Genomic DNA, 24,170 nt, shown 5'->3' with positions numbered 1-24,170 from the left:
CCGCTACGTTTAAGCGTGTTTAGCGCGCTAGATCCCTACAAACCCACCTTAAATACAACAAATATTAGATCACTTAATAGAGTTTAATCTTAATTGTAATTGTTGTGTATTGTTAATTCACATATTAGCCCATCAAATTGAGCTTAATCTTTCAATCTCTCACTTACACCATACGTGATATCATATACACCACACAACACCTTAGTTTAAGCTCAACATGCTAAAATTTTATAAGTTAAATATCCTTTTAAACAATCTAATCCATTAATTCCATCAATACGGGACAAAGAAGTCAGAGTTACCTAAATTGCAACAAGAGCCAATAGTAATCATAATACCAACTTCATTAACAACATAGATTTAATGTGGATGTGTTAATATGAGAATGATACGAATGTGATCCGAATATGGCCATTCGTCTCAATAAGTTCTCCTTATGGCCCAAAATAGGATCCAAATCAAGTTTACTTATACTTTATGCTAAACCACAATAATAAACCATAATTCTACCTTATGACTCAAAATAAAGTTTTATATCGTATTTATAAGCACTGTATGCAAAGCTAAAATAGTCAATCATGATGTCTTTATGTCAAAGAGTCAAACTTTTATACACATGCATAAACTTAAGTATGTACAATAAGACAAAAATACACGTGCTCATTAATATAGATCATTACTCCAAATATGCTCCTACTAAATGGGTATTCAATCAAAATGAAGAACCCCCATATTAAGCACATGCTGATAAACACTTTGGGTCAAAAGCACTTGGTGAATGGATCCGTTAATATAAAATTTATCCTTATATGCTCCATCATCACTTAATCACTCTAAATTCTTTCTTTAATCATCAAAACCTTTATGTCGATGTGTTTTGACTTCAATGATTTGTAATTAATTTTGGAATAAAATTCCACAACTTTGTTATCATAGTTGATCCATATGACATGTTAATGCCCCTTATGATCTGTAGTCCTGTAATAAGGTTCTGTATTTATATCCCATGGATGCTTCATAGCAAGCTACAAATTCTACCTCCATTATGAAAGTGGCTATTATCGTTTGTTTGACACTTTTCAATGATATAGCCCCTTCTGCCAGCATAAAGATATAACTTGAGGTAAACCTCTTGCTATCCAAGCATCCAACAAAATCAAAGTCTGAATATCCAATGACCTTCAAATGACCTGATCTTCGATAAGTGAGCATGTAATTTTTAGTTCTTTACAAATAGCACATAACTCTCTTTGCAACTTTCCAATGTTTTATTCTAGGTTTACTTAAATATTTGCCTAACCACTATGCACATATGATCCGTATGAGTACATACTTGAGCATGCATTAAACTTCCTATTGCGGATAGATAAGGGAATTACTATATTCCTTTATTTCAAGTTCATGGCATGGATATTGTTGTAAGCTAAAACTATTACCCTTTGACAGAGATGTGTCTACAAGAATAAAATTCTGCATTCTATATCGAATGAGCACCTTTTTATATATGCATTTTGTGAAGTCTAAGTGTGCACCTTGAAGGATCATGAAAAATTTGTATCACTACAATAAAAACTGCAAACGACAACACCCCTACGACAACGGTTTTAAGAGAAAGCGTTGCGTATTTGCTCAAAGACAACGGTTTTTGCCAAAACCGTTGTCTTTGAACTCCCCATTAAATATAAAAGACAACGGTTTTAGCAAAACTGTTGTCATTGAGCAAAACGACAACACTTTTTACAACGGTTTTATAAACCGTTGTCTTTATCCGCGTTTTTAGCGGCTACGACAACAGTTTTGAAAAAACCATTGTAATTGAATTTGGTCATTTCCCCCCTTCGCTGTTTTCCTTTCCCTCGCTGTTTTCTTTTCGGCGCCGTGTTTTCGCGTTCCCAAACCTAAGCCATTTATCTTTCCCTCTCCTCATACGACGTTGTGCTCCTTCTCGTTTCCTAGTGAGCGGCGGCGTTCTCCAATGGGCTGCCGAAGATCCAGACGCACGGGAGGGAGAAACCGGAGAACGGGATCTGCCACGACGACAGCGCATCGCCGGTGAAGGCGAAGACCATCGACGAATTGCACTCCCTGCAGAAGAAGAGGTCGGCGCCGACCACCCCCATCAAGGACGGCGTGCAGCAGGGCAACGCTGCCTTCGCCACCATCTCAGAGGAGGAGCGCTAGAAGCTCCAGCTCCAATACATCAGGTCAATATTTAATCTCCAAACAAACATCTCTTTCTCAATAATAAAAAAAGGGGGAAACATCCAGATTCCTTGCCGGATATTGGTGGGCTACCGCCGGATCGATTTTTCTAAACCTAAAAGGAAACAATTCTTGAGAACAAGAAGGTGGAATCTAATCTTTCTCCCGTGTTTCTTGTAATGAAATCATGTTGTGCGCAGTGATTCATTGGCATCGCTGACGAGGGAGACAGGGCCGAAGGTGGTGAGGGGCGATCCGACCAGGAAGGCGGAGGCGACCAAGGTTGCCGCCGAGCACCACCACTACTTGACGACGACCATCAGCGTCAGCGACAACGCCCTCAAGTTTGCCCATGTCCTCTACAACCTCTCCCCGCCCGGTATCTGCTCTCATCTCCTCTTCATGACTCAAATCATCACATTTCATTCTCCTTGAAAGAATCACGAATTCCTTGTAGAACTCTACGAGCAAGCCATAAAACATGAACATGGATCATTCATAACATCGACCGGAGCCTTGGCTACCTTGTCTGGCACGAAGACTGGCCGTTCGCCGAGGGACAAGCGCGTCGTCAAGGATGAAACCACTGCCAATGAGCTTTGGTGGGGAAAGTAAGTCCACACAACTAATTCATGATCCTTCCATTGATGGTTCCTTCTCAAAATGTATGTGCACTATTCACGCAAAGGCTCACCGAACATAGAGATGGATGAGCACACCTTCTTGGTGAACAGGGAGAGGGTTGTCGATTACCTCAACTCTTTGGATAAGGTACACATGCACATCAAGTGTTTGATGTAATTCCTCATAAATCCTAATATGCCATCTGAATGATACAAGGTATTTGTGAATGGCCAATTCCTCAACTGGGATCCCGAGCATCGAATCAAAGTTCAAATTGTCTCTGCAAGAGTCTATCATTCCCTGTTCATGCACAACATGTAAGTGAAAAATACTACTAATAAGAATGCTAAAGATGCTCTTCAATTCTACAGTTCGACAGTTATCCAGATAAGTCATCTTTGCGTTGGTTCTGTTGATCTCTAGTAGTGAATCATAGTTGTGTTAGTAGCAGGCTGGATCATACATATGCATATATTAGTGTTAGTGAGCTAACTAGCTCCTCTTTCTCTCCTTAATGCCAAGGGAAAACATGTAAACTAGAAGAAGAAAAACTCTCTTTTGCATGAAATAATTTGAAGGATCGCAGGTGCATCCGTCCTACGCCTGAAGAACTGGAGGATTTCAGTACTCTGGACTTCACAATTTACAATGCTGGCCAGTTTCCATGTAATCGATACACACACTACATGACTACCTCCACCAGCATTGATCTTAATCTTGATAGGAAAGAAATGGTCATCCTTGGCACACAGTATGCCGGGGAGATGAAGAAGGGTTTGTTCGGTGTGATGCACTATCTAATGCCTAAAAGAAACATTCTCTCCCTGTACTCTAGCAATAATATGGGCAAAGATGGTGATGTTGCCCTCTTCTTTGGACTATCAGGTAAGTGAAATAATATTTGGATTTAAATTGACTTCAATATGAAGCCAGTGACCAACAGACTAGATCAGTTAATCTATCAATAAAAATACGCATGCATCATCTTTGGATTTCTAAATATCCACAGTTTACAAGGTACAACAAACTTTGGTCAATGAAATATTACAACTGTCACTAATATTTCTATTTGCAACAGACATTCAAATATTCAGATGAGATGCCATCGAAAAATTGCATAGAATGAAGTGTAAAAAGATTGAGAAGAATTAGCATAAAAGAATACTACAGTAGCTATGAAGTTGAATGGTGAAGTGGCTCCATGCAACCATTAATGCTTTATTGACCAAGCTTCCTCCATATTGAGCCTTTGGGTGCTGCCAGACACTTGACCCTACCGAAGAGGAATCCTGTCTTCGGAGGGTTACCGTTTACAAGTGAGTTCTCATATATTTCTGTGCACTCTTGCACCACCTAGACAAATAAGCAAACACATCTTACCACCTTGAATCTTTATATATATTTAACATGTGAATCTTGGCAAATGATCCTGAAATCTTATTCTGGTATGGAACTTGTATTATATTTTCAAAGCTCTAGCTAGTAAAAACCGAATGCACGTTTAGGGCCAGCATATTGTGACATATTTTGGATAACCAGCTATATATGGAGATATCAGGATTTTCATATCTAACAAAGTTAGACGGAACCAGCACTGATACTTTTCAATATTACAATTATGCTATATAGATTGAACCCCCCTTCCTCTCCTATATTATATATGCACTCACAAACATCCTCCTTCAATTATTTCACTTATGCTTTTGTGATGGGTCTATTTATTGCAGATCAATTTGCAGCTCCTGGAAACTTGTTACTTGCAAAATGGAAAAGCATATTGTGCCTACCAGGTCTCAAAGGTAATGCAGTCTGGAAAATGGCACAGAAAATTGTATGAATATTTTGTTTCAAGATATTAATGGACGTAATGTGCTTTGCATGGATTCTATTGATCTTGGATGATAGTTCACTTAAATAATGTTAGCTGCATGCAGTGCTAATTATTTAATAAACTATGCTAAGTTAGGTATCACTGCTCCTAGTAGATTCCATGTACTGTTATTCTCTAATAAACACCTCTTTTTGTTTCCTTCATTTGGTTTGTTTTTGCCTTCTATGCACTACAGATTGGTTAATTACATTCTCCTTTTGGAATTCTGGAATTTGATAAGTTTTGTTAAATTTTCTCTTGCAGGTCGGGCAATTCGTGAGGCTTGAGTTTTTTTGATGTAAGAAGTGAGCTTTGTTAGGATGTAGCTTGCCTTGCTAATTTGTAAATTAAAAGCCATATGGAGAACAGCAAATGGAAAACATGTGATTTAATGTATATGGAGAGTAATGGAAAACATGTGTATTTTGATGAGTAACAACTCATTTTATATATTTTTGTATATGTGGCTACAAGATGAATTATATATGGATGTTTATTTTGGATTTAATGTAGTAAATATTTAGTTTTGTATTGGTGGTTTGCTTAGTAAAATAAGATTGGTTGTTTGGTATTAATGAACATTAAAGATAACAGTTAAAAATGTTGTAAAAACTAGGTAAACCACAACGAATTTTTTTTGTAAAAAGTGACAAAAGACAACGGTTTTATCCGTTGTAAAATATATTAAAACTGTTGTAAAAAAAACAAAATGTGTCAAATATTATCTACCACAACAGTTTATATCTGTTGTAAAAAATGTCTACAACAACGGTTTATTTCTGTTGTTGAAATTATCTACCACAACGGTTTTAAAACGTTGTCGTATCCTTCGTAGCCAAATTTTGGGCATATAAACAACAACGGATAAAAACCGTTGTCAAATGTCTACAAAGACAACGGATTCAAAACCATTGTCGTAGGGCAATACATTCTACAACACCCTCAGTTACAACGATTTTTTGACCCTACGACAACGGATAATATCCGTTGTCGTTTACAGTTTTTGTTGTAGTGTATGCATAAGACAAATAATTATTCATTAAGATCTTTCATTTTAAATTCATCAAATAAAAATGATTTGGTTTCTTGCAACATACCTTTATCATTGTTTGCCAATAAAATATCATCCACATACAGAATAAGAATAACAAATTTGCTCCCACTGAACTTGATATACAAATATTGATCAACAAGATACTCTCTAAAACTATATGAAGAAACTACTATTAGTGTAAGGAGCACCAGACTCAAACTTATATTTTGATATCATTAAAGGTTTAAGTTAAATCTTATTGTAATCTAATAGATTGATTAAGTATGCAGGATGCTCAACTTGGAAAGTCCTGGAAGGTTAATTAGACTAGATACTAGGTGGTGGAAGTCTCTATAAATTGTGGAAACTAGGCAGGAAGCCCAAATGGGTCAATGTGTTGGTGCCATTGGCCTTCAGAGTTTTGATGTTTATTTGATAATATGTTTAATGAAGTCTAAGTGGTCAAGGCTGTGAGGGCAATCAACCTAGGTTTGATCGGGTATGGTCATGGTTTCGATGTGTGTGACAAAGAGTTTAAGTTAAGCTTTCATATTATTTTGATATATGTTTGAGTCATGCAGGACTTAGTGAAACACATGAGGAACTTGGTCCTCGAGATTAGTGAAGGATGGTGCATCTGAGGGACCGCTAAGAAGAGCACTTTCAACAAAATGGCTGGCTCACACATCCAACCACCCAAATTAGAAGGAGACTTCTCTTGGTGGAAAAAGAGAATGGAGGTATTCTTCAATATCGATTTTGATATTATGCTAATAATGGAAAAAGGTTTTGAGATACCTAGGAATCAAAACAACACCACAATTGACAAAGAAAGATGGAGCAAGAAGCAAAGGGAAGAGTATTTAACAAACTCAAATTTCATGCATCATCTACTAAATATGCTTCCCCAACAAGAAGTGACTAGAATTTGAAACTATATAGGAAAAGCTAGTGGAGCTTCATGAAGGGACATCAGAAGTAAAATTAGCAAGAAGAGACATTCTCCGAACTCAAACTTGAAAAAGGAGAAAGGTATCTTCACTTCATGCTAAAATTAAGGAAATATTAAGTGGACTAACAAGTATAGGTGAGAAACTCTCCAACCGTGACATGATGATGAAAGCCATTAATGCTTTCCCAAGAATCACAAATTAGAGTTCAATTGTTGACTCATTCTACATTTCAAAGGATCTAAAGAAGAGCTCTCTAGATGAATTCTTCTCAACAATAAAGGTTCATGAGACTTGAATGAAGGGTTGGATGGAGAAACCCATAGATCAAGAGGAGTAGCCCTTTGGAAAACAAGGAAAATGGTAAGAAGAAGAAGTCTTCATCCCCACCATTCTCTGACTCTGAAGAATCAAGTGCCTCAATGGATAGCGATCAAGAGGCGTATATGGTAAGAAAAATGAGAAGAGCATTTAAAAAATTTTCAACTAACAAATTTCATGCTAGGAAAAGTTCAAGAAGCAAGAGTAGAACTAGGAGGGTCATTTGCTACAATTGCCAAGAATAAGGATACATGAGGGATCAATATCCTCTTTTGAAGAAAAAGGAAAGAAAGAAGAAGGAAGAAAAGAAGAAGACAAAAGAAAAGAGAAAGAAGACCCAAAATCCAATAGAAACATGGGACGATCCATCATTATCAGAGAAAGAAGAACACATGTCTCCTATTTTTCCTTAATGGGAGTTGATGACTTAGCCTCCACCTCATCTGAAAATAAAAAGGAGGAAGCTCAAGCGAAGAAGAAGGGAGCTCAAGTGAAGGGGGAGGGTAAACATCGGATTCAGACTTCTCGGTAAGTGAAGTATACAATCTCCCTACTCAAACTTTAGTTAAGATTATTACAAGTACAAGTAAGGATTTGTTTAAAGAAAAAAGAAAGAATAAGTCTTTGAAAAATGATATTATTTACTTAGAAGAAAAATTATAATCCATGTCCTCTAAAGTGCAAAATTCCTCTAGTACTTCTTTTAGTTTAAATGATTCATGTTTAGAAGAAGAAAATAAGGAGTTAAGGGAAAAGGTAGAATATTTTACAAAATCCCTTGAAAAATTCACTATTGGCTCTAGGGCCTAAATATGATCATTGGGAGCCAAAGGGTTGGTTTTAACAAGAGGGAATTATGTTATGAGGAATCCAACAATGATAAACCCTACCATTGTCTAATTGTTAGGGGCAATCCAAGACAAAGACCCTAGATAGAAAATGGATTCCCAAGGAATATTTGGTTAACCCAATTAGAAAGAACTTTTATTGAGTGCCAAAGTCAATCCTCAAGGGTTAGAGGATTTTGGGATAGTCAACCATAGAAGATTTAATTCAAATCCTTTATAAATGGTTGACATGAGACCTCAAGGGGAACACTTAGCCTTGGATAGAAATTCATGATAAAAGGGCTAAGTAAAAGTTACCTTCATTACATCTCAGAACAAACTATAGGCATGACTTGCTTTATAATTCTAGACATGGATGTGAAATGATAGGATGATACTTTTAATTCACTTATGCTTATGACATTTTTGATGAGTTATGAAGTGTATCAAATTTTAGTAATCATTGACCAACTATGGGGAAAGTAAATATTTAATTAATGGATATCTTGACCATAGATCATAGTTGAACATTTTAAAAGTTTTGAAAATAATTTTATGTTTTATTTACTATGGTATGGTTATTTTAAAACATATGAATTCAAAACTAGGTTTTAAATTGATACAAATTTGAGTGGTTTTTAAAGTTTTTGAGTTTTTATCAAAACTTTAAAAATACATTGACTTTTCATGAAAATATATTTTTCCTAGTTAAAGAAACTTAAAAGAAATATGTTTTCAAAAGTTCATAGTTTTTCCAATTTTCTAGAATTTTTATGTATTTTTGAATTTAGCTTTGAAATTCAGAAATTGTGATTCTACTTGTGCCAATTGACTATAGAAGAGGGCAGTCGACTAGTACCTATTTTCAGCAATTCTGAATTATTTTTAGAAATTGGGATATTGATATTTTGAGTCAAAATTTGAGACCATGGTATGCATGATTGTTTGGTACAATTTTTTGATGGTGTCATAGGAGGAGAAATGGAAAGATTGAAGTCACAAACTTTTATTTCTCCATACTTGTGCTATAAAATACCCAAAAAGGGTGAGTAACCATAAGGGAATTTTATGGAATTTTTAGAAATTTTTTGAGAATTTTTCGGAGCTCGTATGACGAGTTTACGGGGATAAATATTAGGCCCCGGGAAAGTCTGTTTAGGCTATCTCATTTAAGCGAAGAAATGTTTGATTTTTCTTCTTTATTTTCCTTTTCCCTTTTTCTTTTCTCCCCCGCCGAACCCCGTGCGTGCCCTAACCTCCTCGCGCCGAGCGGTTTCCCTTTCTCCCTCGCGATTTAAGTCGTGGCTGAGGGATTTTTGCATCTCCTTCTTCCTGCTTCTCCCGACGCCGACCAAGCTTCTGCGCCCCCCTCTCTTCTCCTTCCCTCCCAAGCCGCCAACCCGACGCACGCAAACGCCTCGCGCCACCCTTTCTCTGCCACTTCACCGAGCGACGACGCCGATCACCACCACAGCCGACGCCGACCCCCGATCTACCCCTTTCCACTCTCATCCTCGGCCACCTCCACACGGACGCACACTGAAAGAACACCCCCTCACTGATCTCTTCGTCATCTTGATCGTGCCGGCACCGTGTGTCCATCGTCGTGCCCTAATTCCCAACTTCAGCCTCTGCCGGTCTCACGCTTCAGCGTCGCTATCTCTCTGCCCTAGCGTGGATCGCGCTACCGTGAGTTTGCTTCTTCCTCCTCTTTGCCGAGCAGTGCCTTCCCCTCTTTGCCCTAGCCATCTCTGACACTGCTCTCCTGCAGTGTCCTTCTCTCACCACCATCCTTGTGCCCTAGCACTGGTCGACTAGCCGTCAAGTGCCAGCCGCCACCTTGTTATCGACCTGAGTCTCTGGCATTAGGGCTTCCAGCAGCAACTTTGTAGGGTCCTTGGTCATCGCAGGCAGTTAAAGGAAGAGGTAAGGTGCTCAGGTTATTCTGGAAATTGGGTTGTCGTTTAGAAGTTGATTTCTTGAGCTCTATTTTGATACGGACAGTGAATTACATGCCATTAGTTGGGTTTCTAGCAGCTACCTCTATTCTGGCAGCAACTAGACTTGTCAGTGAATTTAGGTAAGTGTAGGAAATGAATTATGTAATTAGTTGTTTATGTGTAAATGACATTAGGGTTGGATTATTAATCTAATGGGTTGATTGGGGATTAGGTAACTAACCCTAATTAACCGTTGGATTTAATTTAGGTAGGTTGAGATTTAGGGTTTAGGGTTTTCCCTAAATTGTTCTTAAGGATTTTATTTAGCTATTCATTTGAGTTGTAGCTAAATAGAAATGTATATATATTGGTGACACAAGACTTTGACGCGAGACGCGCATCTCGACGTCAGATTTGGACCGGATTGGACCTTCTATTGGAGGCGGGTACCTATATTTTGATATGTCATTTGATATGCATAGTAGTTTTTAACAAGTAGTAATAATTATGTTTCTTATCTGCATCGGTTTGTCACTACCGGATACCTATTACATACTTGTTTTTGCTTACTTGTTATGCATTTCATTTTAGTAGCCACATGATTTTATATGCTTGTAGAGGTAGTGACATAACCATGCCTTATTTTGTTCAGGACCTAGGTTTTTATACCTTATCTGACCTGTGTACCTAGACCATTGATTTGATCCATATATCTTTTGGTACACATTTTGGTAGAGATGGATAGGATCAGGATATTTCCATGCTTAGTGTCATGCATCATCTCGCATGATTGCATGCTGTGCGCTCCATTATTGTTGAACACATCACCAGTTATATGGATTTTCACACACAACCACTCATGGGTTAGTAGTTTTTATTCAGGTAGGGTGTGTTGCAGCAGGTGCTCTGTTGGTCCACTCATGGGTAGCGTGACGCGACATGGTAGCACGTCAAGGATCCCTCCTTTAGACTGGCTCAGGGAGATGAGAGCATTGAGCTCCCCCACTTATGATTTGGGGTAGGAGGATATGTGTACTCCGACAGCATCCCATCCACTCGGTCACTCATCAGGAGCAGTGATGGCAGAGTGCATGGTTGTCACAACCCTACCCACTCGGTCTCACTATCGTGTGTGAGATGGTTGACAGGCAGTAGGGGTAACTAGGACATGCCATTGACATCATACGCATTGATGTATTTATTGCTTGTGTTTGCTGCATTTATTTGCTGCATATTGGGTGGATGCATATGTTTGACATGCATACAGGATTTCGATACCTCTCGGTTCATTATCCATACACCAGGTCCTGATTATTACAATTGTTTTCCTATTTATTTCAGTTGCATTTATCCTTCTTATATTAGGAGACTGTACACATGATTAGCGCTATTTGTTACATTTCTTACTATACATGTCAGTAGTTACATGCTGAGGAGTTGACTCACCTCGTTGATATACTATTTTCAGGTTGAGGTTGTTTGGAGGATTTCCAGTTGCTAGTCCCCTCCAGATTTCGAGGATTTTCATATGGACCTTTTTATTGTTCTTTTCTTACTATATAGTTGTCTATGTATTGGACTTATGCTGGTTTTGCTTTATGGATATTGTATTATCTTTATTGTCGATGAGATTTATTGGATATGTTTTACTACATGCCTGCTTGGACGACAGAAGAGGTGAGTTGATTTTATTATATCGTGATTTGAGCTTTATGAGTGTAGTTGAGTAGGATATAAGTTTTGAGCTTTATGGGTGTAGTTGAGTAGGATATTTGAAAGGATTTTTTCTTATCGTTTCATTAGTTTAGTTTTACTATTAAACTGCGTGGGTGTTTGACTTATTTTTTTGTTATTGTTCCGGCCGTGTTGGCCGAGGCATCTGGATTGATGTAGTAAGTTTCAGATTTTCACCCGTACAGGGGAGATGCTACCGGAATTTCTTCTGGCAGGGACTCCCCCGGGGCGTGACAATTTATTTGGTATCAGAGCCAAGTTTCAGATGCTTGGTTTTCATATTTTGGGTTTTGCGTGTTAATCTGATACCAATTTATTTGGTATCTTTATCAGAGCCAAGTTTGCGAGTCAAAATGGACATTTTTAGATTTGTATAGATTTTCGTTATGTTCGTGTTTTGGAATTTTGTTTTGGATTTTGTATGGATTTTCATTGATTTTCTCGTACGAAATTTCGAGGTTACATATGAGGACTGGACAACGACGGAACATCTCCAGATAGCAAATAGGTATAAAGGTAATTTTATAATTTTATACTTGTAGTGATATATGTGATATAACTTAACAGATATGAGGAGATCTACACGAGTAGCTGCGAGACGTGGTGCTGGACGACCACGTAAGAGGACTTTGGAATCTTTGGCAACAGACTTGCTAGGGATCCCTATTGGGTTTGAGTCTGTCGGACATGGACAAACTCAAGATACTGCGTGAGCGTTGGGCTCTTAGATCTCGATGGCTCCTTTAGAGGTACCTACCTTGGCTGCACCCGCTGTACCCACCCCTACCGTATTTACGGTACCACTAGGGGTACGACCGACATACACGGTACCTCCACCAACAGAGCCTGCGACGTACCCGGCACCACCGCCACCTGGACCTACAGTGTACCAAGCACCCGCACTAGCGGTACCGGTTGCTCCATTTCCGGTACCACCACCTACCGTACCTCCAGCTGCGACCACTCATATCGACCCTACAGTACCACCATCGGTATATGCCCTAGTTTATGCAGCAGCACCGGGAGTACCTCCCCCGGTATATCCAGCGGTACCACCTGTAGCACCAGCTCCAGTGATTCCGCCAGTTCCCGCGACGATCCCTACCCACCTCACTAATATTGTCGTGGCACGAGCCCGAATCCCAGCATTGGCAGAGTCGATAACGAGTCGATTCACACTCTTCCGAGGAGAGACTAATCCGAGTGTGGCCTAGTCCTGGATAGAGACCATGGAGCGGACCTTCTTCTGCATGGCTTGCTACGAGTGGGAGAAAGCAGAGCTGGCTGCTTTCCATTTACGGGATGAGGCCGACACTTGGTGGGTTTTGTAGCGTTCCATCATAGGCGAGCAGAACATCACCTGGGCCAGATTCAGAGATGCTTTTTAGAGCCGCTAGTTCCCACGGGCATATCAGATGAATCGCCGTCAGGATTTTCTGAGTCTACGACAGAACAACCGCTCGATGACAAAGTACAATGCCGAGTTTAATTGGTTGGCCAGATTTTGTCCAGAACTAGTTGCTGAGGATAGTTCCCGTATGTATGAACTAGGGACTGGATGGACATCTACAAGTAAAGCTTGTCGGTTTTGGGAACTTGTCTTACATAGAGACACTGGGCAAAGCCCTGATGATAGAGTCAGCTCACTAGAGAGTGTATTCGGATAAGAAAAGGAAGTAGATTGATCAGACATCAGGACAGATCCAGCCGACACAGGCTACACAGCAGCAGAGTGGTCACAGTTGGCCAGGTCAGGGTACTTCTAGGCATTTGGTCAGCCTCAGAAGTCAGGGCAATCTTCCTTAGGACGTTTCTGGTCTTCTTAACAGAATTAGAAACAATCTGCCAGTGACATTCACTGTTTCTGATGTGGGTCCAGAGACCACATCACCTCAGCCTGCTCTCTGGGACAGTCAGTTTGCTATTATTGCAAACTACCTGGGCACCAGAGCCGAGATTGTTCGCTGAAGGCTCAGCATATTGCCTCCAGAGTTACTGCTCATGGAGGACAGCACAGTCAGTTAGGGACTCGGCGAGGAGGGCAGAGAGCCCAATCTCGCGTCGTCAGCAGATGTCCGCCCCCTTACAGCAGCTGCTTATGTCATGTATGGACAGGAGCACCCCAGTGCCCTCATAGTACCATTGAGTTCTGTCATGGGATCTCGATATCAGTTGCAGCCTCAGCCCTTAGTCTAGTATCTGTAGCCCCAACCTCTGGTTCAGTACCAGACGCAGTCCCAACTACCAGTACAGTATCAGTCGCAGTCCTCTCTTCCACCTCTAGCCTCGTATCCAGCACTACCTCAGTGGTAGGCTCCTGCCCAGATGCAGCAGCCACTGGTAGCGTTACCACCTCCACCTCCGCCAGAGACTGGATGTATTCATGCGATCATCTGTGCAGCGGGCCGACGGATCCGTTTTCCGCGGTATGATTTCTATTTATGTATTATCTGCTGATATGCTGATAGATACTGGTAGCTCACTTTCTTATATCTCATACCTTTATAAGGGAGATTGGTAGATTACCCACCTTCAGACCGCGGCGACTGATCGTCTCTCTACCGTCCGGTGATGCTTTGGACGTCGCCCAGGAGGTCAAAGGTTGCCCGTTAGACTTTGGCAACAAGATACTTATGGTAGATCTATTAGTACTGGAAATGGTCGAGTTCGATATTATTCTTGGCATGAATTGGCTGTTAGCATATCATGCCATTGTTGATTGCCAGACGAGGGTGGTCACATTCCGGCCTCCGAACGAACCCTCATGGGATTTCACTGACATCAGAGACAACGACATATCGACTATTTCGGTGATTCAGGCTCAGAAGCTGCTGTCACAAGACTGTCAAGGTTTTCTATTATCTTTAATTAATACTGAAGACAGCAGTAGTTCTCAACTCTCTGACGTTCCAGTAGTCCGAGAGTATCCGGATGTATTTCCAAAGGAGCTACCAGGTTTGCCTCCTAGATGGCAAGTGGAGTTTGCTATTGAGTTGATTTCGGGAACCGCGCTGACATCGAAAGCTTCTTATTGTATGACACCTAAAGAGTTGAATGAACTGAAGGTTCAACTCCAGGAGCTTTTAGACGGGGGATTTATATGCCCTAGCGCTTCTCAATGGGGTTCTCCGGTATTATTTGTCAAGAAAAAGGATGGTACTCTGAGGTTATGCATTGATTACAGACAACTGAATGCAGTGACCGTTAGAAATAAGTACCCCTTACCATGGATTGAGGATTTATTGGATCAGCTCAGAGATACATCAGTGTATTCTAAGATTGATCTGCGGTCCGGATATCATCAGCTGAGAGTCAAAGAATCTGATATTCAGAAGACAGCATTCCATACCAGATACGACCATTATGAGTTTTTGATAATGCCATTTGGGCTTACCAATGCTCCAGCGGTATTTATGGATTTGATGAACCGCGTATTCCTGGAGTATCTTGATCAGTTTGTTATCATTTTCATCGATGACATATTGGTCTACTCGCGTTCCGAGGAGGAGCATGCATAGCATCTTCACACAGTCCTGGAGATTCTTCGACGACATCAGTTGTATGCGAAGTTAAGCAAGTGTGCCTTCTGGCTATCTTCAGTTGGTTTTCTAGGTCACGTGGTTTCTAGCTGAGGTATTTCAGTAGACCCTCAGAAGTTCAAGGCTTTCACCAGTTGGGAGCAGCCGAAATCAGTACAAGAGATCCACAGTTTTCTAGGACTAGATGGATATTACAGACGGTTCGTCGAGGGTTTCTCCCAGATTGCTATGTCGTTGACACGCCTGACTAGGAAAGGCATGAAGTTCACTTGGACAGAAGCTTGCGAGACCAACTTCCAGGAGCTGATGTGGAGATTAGTGTTGGCTCCGATTTTGGTTTTACCCTCCGGAGAGGACGGATTTGTGCTCTACACCGATGCATCTCTTCAGGGTTTGGGCGCTGTCCTAATGCAGCACGGCAGAGTAGTCTCCTAAGCTTCTCGTCAGTTAAAGGAGCATGAGAAGAACTATCCTGTACATGATCTGGAGTTAGCCTCCATCATCTTTGCTTTGAAGATTTGGTGGCATCATCTGTACGACATTACCTTTGAGATTCTTATGGATCATAAGAGTCTCAAATATATTTTCACCCAGAAAAAACTTAATCTCCGACAGAGGAGATGGATGGAGTTCCTGAAGGATTATGATTGTACCATTAGCTATCACCCAGGGAAAGCTAATGTGGTTGCCGATGCACTCAGAAGGAAGTCCAGAGGGACTTTGGCTTGCCACTGAGCTTCAGTCACGGACTTGATTCAGGGTTTCTCTGAGTTAGGCCTTGAGGAGAAGGGACAGACAGAGCAGGGTATTCTTGTTACCATGGTTGCTCAATCGTCAATCAGGACGAGGATCCGAGAGGCTCAGGCCGGTGATCAATATTTTCAATTCATTGGCAGCCAGATAGCTTCTGGGCAGCAGACCGAGTTCACACGAGATGAGGAGGGTATTATATATTTCCGAGGCAGATTATGCGTACCTCAATCTCACCCGATCTTATAGGAGCTACTTCAGGAGGCTCATCGCTCTCGATTTGTGATCCACCCAGGAGGGATATGCATGTATCAAGATTTGAGGCGTTTCTACTGGTAGAACAGCATGAAGAAAGACATCACGTAATTCATAGCTAGATGTCTTGTCTGTCAGCAGGTGAAGGCTGAGCACTAGAGACCTGTCGGATTACTTCAGCGGATTTCTATTCCTGAGTGGAAATGGGAACACATTACCATGGATTTTGTGGTGGGTTTACCTAGGACACGACGAGGCCATGACGTGATTTGGGTAATCGTTGATCGATTAACCAAATCTGCGCACTTCTTAGCTATCCGGAATACTGATTCCCTGGATCGATTGGCAGATCTGTATTGTCGGGAGATCATCAGATTATATGGTGTTCCTTTGAGTATTATTTCGGATAGAGACCCTCGATTCACGACCAAGTTTTGGAAGAGTCTGTAGCAGGCCTTGGGCACTCAGCTCCGTTTTAGTACAACTTTCCATCCGCAGATAGATGGACAGTCAGAGTGGACCATTCAGACTCTAGAGGACTTGCTGAGGTCTTGTGTATTGGATTTCGGAGGCAGTTGGGAGGACCATTTTCCATTGGTAGAGTTAACCTACAACAACAACTTTCATTTGGCTATCCAGATGGCACCGTTTGAAGCGTTGTATGGTAGGCCTTGTCGGACACCCACCTTCTGGGATGAGGTTGGAGAGGCCCAGTTGCTAAGGCCTCATAGAGCTCAGTATTATCAGACGGAGGATGTCAGAGGCCTAGGACCGCCAGAAGAGTTATGCGGATCAGAGACGGAGACCCCTGGAGTTCTCTACAGGCGACCATGTATTTCTACGAGTCTCACCCACGAAAGGGGTGAAGAGATTTGGCCTCAGAGGTAAGCTAGCTCCGCGCTACATTGGACCTTTCTAGATCTTGGAGAGGATTGGAGTGGTAGCTTATCGTCTGACACTACCACCATCCCTGGCAGACGTCCACGATGTATTCCATGTGTCTATGTTGAGGAGATACATACCCGACCCAACACATGTGCTATATGATATACTAGTTCCCCTTCAGCTTGACGCTACCTACGAGGAGGTTCCAGTATGAATTCTAGACCAGAAAGAGCATAGGCTGCGAAACAAGACTATCTAACTGGTTGAAGTCGGATGGCAACATCATTCAGATGAGGAGCCCACCTAGGAGCTCGAGGATACGATCTGAGCTCGATACCCCCACCTTTTCACTTGAGGTATGTGGGTTAATTTATCGTTCAACATTTGTATTCTTTATCTGTTGTTAGTACTTGCTGATGGTGGATAACGAAAAGTTGGGGACCAAATTTTTATTAGTGGGGGAGAATGTAAAATATCGGAAAAAGGGCGAATAACCATAAGGGATTTTTTGAAATTTTTAGAAATTTTTTAAGAATTTTTCGGAGCTCGTATGACGAGTTTACGGGGATAAATATTGGGCCTCGGGAAACCCTGTTTAGGCTACCCCATTTAAGCGAGGTAATGTTTGATTTTTCTTCTTTATTTTCCTTTTCCTTTTTTCTTTTCTGCCCCGCCGAACCCCATGTCATGCCCTAACCTCCTCGCGGCGAGCGGTTTCCCTTTCTCCCTCGCGATTTAAGCCGTGGCCGAGGGATTTTTGCATCTCCTTCTTCCTCCTTCTCTCGACGCCGGCCAAGCTTCTGTGCCCCCCTCTCATCTCCTTCCCTCCCAAGTCGCCACCCCGACGCATGAAGACACCTCGCGCCACCCTTGCTCCGCCACTTCTCTGAGCGATGGCGCCGATCACCACCACAATCGACACCGACCCCCGATCCACCCATTTCCCCTCTCTTGCTTGGCCACCTCCACACGGACGCACCCCGGAAGAACACCCCCTCACTGATCTCTCCGTCATCTTGATCACGTCGGCACCGTGTGCCCATCGCCGTGCCCTAATTCCCGACTTCAGCCTCTGCCGGTCTCATGCCTTAGCGTCACTGTCTCTCTACCCTAGCGTGGATCGCGCTGCCGTGAGTTTTCTTCTTCCTCCTCTTTGCCGAGCAGTGCCTTCCCCTCTTTGCCCCAACCATCTCCGACACTGCTCTCCTGCAGTGTCCTTCTCTCGCCATCGTCCTTGTGCCCTAGCACTGGTCGGCTAGCCGTCAAGTGCCGGTAGCCACCTTGTTATCGGCTTGAGTCTCTGGCATTAGGGCTTCCAGTAGAAGATTTGTAGGGCCCTTGGTCATCGTAGGCAGTTAAAGGAAGAGGTAAGGTGCTCAGGTTATTTTGGAAATTGGGTTGTCGTTTGGAAGTTGATTTCTTAAGCTACATTTTGATCCAGACAGTGAATTGCAGGGCGTTACTTGGGTTTCCGTAGCTACCTCTATTCTGGCAGTAACTAGAGTTGGCTGTGAATTTAGGTAAGTGTGGGAAATGAATTACGTAATTAGTTGTTTATGTGTAAATGACATTAGGGTTGGATTATTAATCTAATGGGTTAATTGGGGATTAGGTAACTAACCCTAATTAACCGTTGGATTTAATTTAGGTAGGTCGAGGTTTATGGTTTAGGGTTTTCCCCTAAATTGTTCTTAAGGATTTTATTTAGCTATTCATTTGAGTTGTAGCTAAATAGAAATGTATATATATTGGTGACACATGACTTTGACGCGAGACGCGCATCTCAACGTCGAATTTGGACTGGATTAGACCTTCTATTGGAGGCGAGTACCTTGACTTATCTATTTTGATATGTCATTTGATATGCATAGTAGTTTTTAACAAGTAGTAATAATTATGTTTCTTATCTGCATCGGTTTGTCACTACCGGATACCTGTTACATGCTTGTTTTTGCTTACTTGTTATGCATTTCATGTTAGTAGCCACCTGATTTTATATGCTTGTAGAGGTAGTGACATAACCATGCCTTATTTTGTTCAGGACCTAGGTTTTTATACATTATCTGACCTGTGTACCTAGACCATTGATTTGATCCATATATCTTTTGGTACACATTTTGGTAGAGATGGATAGGATCAGGATATTTCCATGCTTAGTGTCATGTATCATCTCGCATGATTGCATTCTGTGCGATTGTTGACTCCATTATTGTTGAGCACATCACCAGTTACATGGATTTACACACACAACCACTCATGAGTTAGTGGTTTTTATTCAGGTAGGGTGTGTTGCAGCAGGTGCTCTGTCAGTGCTCTGTTGGTCCACTCATGGGTAGCGTGACGCGACGTGGTAGCATGTCAGGGATCCCTCCTCTAGACTAGCTCAGGGAGATGAGAGCATTGAGCTCCCCCACTTATGATTTGGGGTAGGAGGATAGGTGTACTTCGACAGCATCCCATCCACTCGGTCACTCATCAGGAGCAGTGATGGCAGAGTGCATGGTTGTCACAGCCCTACCCACTCGGTCTCACTATCGTGTGTGAGATGGCTGACTGGCAGTAGGGGTAACCAGGACATGCCATTGACATCATACACATTGATGCATTTATTGCTTGTGTTTGCTGCATTTATTTGCTGCATATTGGGTGGATGCATATGTTTGACATGCATACAACATTTCGATACCTCTCAGTTTCTTATCCATACACCAGGTCCTGGTTAGTACAGTTGTTCTCCTATTTATTTCAGTTACATTTATCCTTCTTATATCAGGAGACTCTACGATGATTAGTGCTATATGTTACATTTCTTACTATGCATGTCAGTAGTTACCCACTGAGGAGTTGACTCACCCCGTTTATATACTATTTTCAGGTTGAGGTCGTTTGGAGGATTTCCAGTCGCTAGTCCCCTCCAGATTCCGAGGATTTTCATATGGACCTTTTTATTGTTCTTTTCTTACTATATAGTTGTCTATGTATTGGACTTATGCTGGTTTTACTTTATGGATATTGTATTATCTTTATTGTCGATGAGCTTTATTGGATATGTTTTACTACATGCCTGCCTGGATGGCAGAAGAAGTGAGCTGATTTTATTGCGTCGTGATTTGAGCTTTATGGGTGTAGTTGAGTAGGATATAAGTTTTGAGCTTTATGAGTGTAGTTGAGTAGGATATTTGAAAGGATTTTTCTTTTCGTTGCATTAGTTTAGTTTTACTATTAAACTGTGTGAGTGTTTGACTTATTTTTTTGTTATTATTCCAGCCATGTTGGCCGAGGTATATGGATTGATGTAGTAAGTTTCAGATTGTCACCCGTACAGGGAAGATGCTGCCAGAATTTCTTCTAGCAGGGACTCCCCCGGGGCGTGACATGTGCAAATTTGAAAATTATGTGGGAAAAGCATATGTTAAGGGGGAGCTTGCTTAAATGCATTTTATGCTTCATGCTTGTTATTTTCAAATTGTTGTTTTATGCCTAATTTAAATATATTGTCATACATCAAAAATGGGGAGATTGTGAGGGAAATCGATTTAGGTTTGATTGGGTACAGTCATGGTTTTGATGTGTGTGTCAAAGAATTTAAGTTAAACTTTCATATTATTTTGTTATGTGTTTGAGTCATGCAGAACTTGATGAAACACATGAGAAACTTGGATGGTGCATCCGAGAAATCGTTGAATAAGGAGCATAGAAGTGGACTGAAGGAAATGGACTTCAAGGCAACTTGAAGGATGACATGGAGAGGAGTCGCGGGCTCAAGTGAATCTGAGGGACGAAGATCAAGGAAGAGAGCTTCAAGGGAGACTCCGGAGAGGATGAGTGTGAGTGAATGTAAGGGATCAGTCGACTGGTATTGAGGCCAGTCGACTAGTGCAAATTCACGAGAGCACCGAATGGTTCTGTGCTCGACAGTTGTAAAGACCAGTCGACTGGTAGAAAGTGTTGGTAGCCATTGGTAGAATCCCAGATATTGCGGAGTGCCATTAGCTGTGTCTAACGGCTACACTAGTCGACTGATGCATGGACCAGTCGATTGGTGTAGGAAATGAGTTGATTCGGGATCAACTCTTTCTTCTCTATTTAAAGAAGCTTTGATGGATGAAGGAAGTTACTAATTCTTACTAGAATACTCCTAAGTCATTCCCTAAAACTCCAAGCCAATTCTCTTCCTCCTAATCTAAGTTTCCATCTTGCAAAGTGGAAGAGAGATTTGTGAGATGTTTCACTCCACCGAGAAGGAGTAACCTTTAGCTGGAGATTGCCAGGGTCTAATCCACTGATGGATTGAGGGATCGTCCACCTCAAGGACAAGCTATAGGGTAGGAGCAAGCAATCTTCAAACCACATTAAACAACGTGTTAGAGTTTGTGTTCATTTTTTGTTGTTCTTATTAGTTTAGTTTCATTTCTTCTTGCGTAACTTACATTGTAGAAAGAAGATTAATTTGGAGTGACCAAGCTATTCAACCCCCTTTTAGCTGGCCACTGATCCTTAACAAAGGTGATTGAAGGCTTGGTAGTGGTGAGTAGTGTACTGAGTGACTAGTAAGTCCAAGTGGTCAAAGTGACTGGAAACTTGGAAGTGGTGACTAGTCTACCGAGTGACTAGTAAGTCTAAGTGGTTAAGGTGACTGAAGGCTTGGTAGTGGTGAGTAGTATATTGAGTGACTAGCAAGTCCAAGTGGTTAAGGTGACTAAAAACTGAGTAGTGGTGAGTAGTCTACTAAGTGACTAGTAAGTCCAAGTGGTCAAGGTGATTGGAGGCTTGGCAGTGATGAGAAGTTTATCTAGTGACTAGTCATAACTGGAGGTTAGATAAGAAAAGTCCTAATTAGAAGTTAGGCAGATGAAAAGTCTTGGAGGAGTATAACTCCAAGCAAGTGTTATCGAATGGTTTTCAGTCAACCGCATGTGGTCGACCGAGCTAACGAATCTTGAATGTTTCTAACACTACTTTACTTTAAGATTTTATATCTATTATGCTAACTCAGTGTTACATAAAAGTCTTAGTCAATTAGGTTGATTAGACACTAAGCAAGACTAGAGAAAGTCCAAATAGATCGAAAGGACCAGATGTTTGGCGGTAATTTGAGGTAAGCTCTTAGAGTAGAGTGGTGAGGTCATGTCCCATTCGGAACAACCTTAGGCGGTGATCTGGCTTAAGAATCCAACATATGTTCTAAGTCGAGATCAAGACAGTCTCAATTGTCATATTAATGCATGCATACTTATCTGTTTCTAATTCTATTTTGTAGGATTATTATTATACCGTGGTAACTTTGTTTTGTAGATATTAAGTTGGCATGATCCAAAAGTTCAGTTTAATGAACCAAGTGGTTTAGTCAACCAATTCCCAATGATGAGATCATATCAAATTCAAATTGAGTAAAAAAAATTGGTTCAGCAGACTGAAAGCATAATTAATTGACTGAGCATTGCTGATAACTAGAGTTTAGTTGAGTGAACATGTGATTGTTCTACCAAACATATTTGGTAACTGATGATTAGGAAGATCAAATTAGATCAGATCGAGCAACAAAAAAAAGTTATTGGTGTTCAATCAACCAATAATCAGTCGACCAATACAGGCTAATTTTGTGGAAGATATGATCTGAGCAGGTCATAAACCTGGACATGAAGCTGGGAAGATTCTGAAGGTTGGTCGACCGAAAAAGTATCAGTTGACCAAATAAACAAGTTATAAAAGAAGCCTCAAGGTTTGAGACTACACAATAAATTCTCTTATAATCTAATACTCTTCTTGCTGCTTAGAACGTGCAAGTGTTGCTACTACAATGCTGAGAGGCTCTTTGATAATCTATGCTCGTCTTCTACTTCTTCAATTGTTTGTATATTTTGTATTGCTTGCATTCATTTAAGGTGATAGTAGTTTGTTGCTATTCACCTCATATTCTGTACAAGTTTTGCTCCTTTTCCAAAAGTGTTCAGAGAGGTGAACTTTAGTGTATTACCTACTCAAAGCGATCAAGGATCGCAAGCCTTAGAGTAGCAATCGTTGGACTATGAACCAAGTAAATTGAACGTGCCATCTTTTTTTTTATTCCGCTGCCTATCTCCATTTTCGTAAAAGGAAAGATTTTTTGATGAGTGATATTCAACCCCTTTCTATCATGCTTTTCGATGATATAATTGGCATTAAAGCCCTATTTCTTTGAATAAGTTTAATCACTTCTACAAGTTTTTGAAAAACATTCTTTTTATTATAAAACAAACTTTTAAAATCTCTTCTCTCTCTTTGAAAAGATTTCTAAAATTGTATTTCTCTTTCTTACTAGAAGAATTTCTTCTGTTGGACTACTTACCCAAGACTATAAAAAGTCTTGGAATTTCTTTTAAATTATTCTTTGCAAAAATCAAATGGATACAATACCTCTCGCCCACCACTCTTCAATGGTAAAATTTCCAATTTTGGAAAGGGCGAATAGAGCAATTCTTGAAGACATACATTGATGCATGGATCATCATCAAGAAGGGATTCACCATGCCAATCAACGAATTTGGAGAACTATTAAATATGGAAAGGTGGACTCCTGATATTAAGAAGAAGGCTCAATTTGATACTCTTGCCACATACATCCTTCAATGTGGTCTGACAGATGAAGAACTAAATTGAGTTAGAATCTTAAGCAATGTTAAAAATCTTTGGGATAAGTTGGTAGAAATTCTTGAGGAAACCTACACTTCAAATGTAACAAAAATTGATCTTTATTTAAATAAATTATCTAACAAAGAAATGTAGGAAAATGACTCATCTATGGAGGAGTCAGGCGCAGAAGAGCCAAATTAAACGAGCTTCATGTCTCTAATGGCGAAAGAAAAAGAAGACGAACACAAGTCTGAACTCGAATCTAAGTCCAAGTCTGAGTCAAGCCACGAATATGTATCCATTTCAGATGAACCAAACACCAAAGTAAATTCTCCCTTAGTTGATAAGTTGTATGATATGATTTCTTACTTAACTTAAAGATTAGGTAAGGTCCGAGTCAAGTTACTACTTAAGGAGCTTAAAGCCCTTGAGGAAAAGACTAACTCTAATTCCTCAACTAACTATGTTTAGGATGGAACCTCAACTCAAGTCCCAAAACTTGAGGAAGAGATTCCCCTTTGAAAGGTCAAGTTGCAGAACTAAAGGGAATGTTGGAAAAGTTTACTTTGAGCTCCAAGTACCTAAATATGATACTTGAAACTCAAAGGGCTATGTACAATAAATCTGA

General features: G+C 40.8%; 1 pseudogene; it reads left to right on the top strand.

The window, feature by feature from the left end:
- The first annotated feature begins 700 nt into the window (after positions 1–700).
- Positions 701–3,719, top strand: LOC121998214 (annotated as a pseudogene).
- Positions 3,720–24,170: the final 20,451 nt, after the last annotated feature.

This window comes from Zingiber officinale, chromosome 1A, assembly GCF_018446385.1.
Source record: "Zingiber officinale cultivar Zhangliang chromosome 1A, Zo_v1.1, whole genome shotgun sequence".
NCBI lineage: Eukaryota > Viridiplantae > Streptophyta > Magnoliopsida > Zingiberales > Zingiberaceae > Zingiber > Zingiber officinale.
This window is presented reverse-complemented; position numbering and strand designations above follow the sequence as displayed.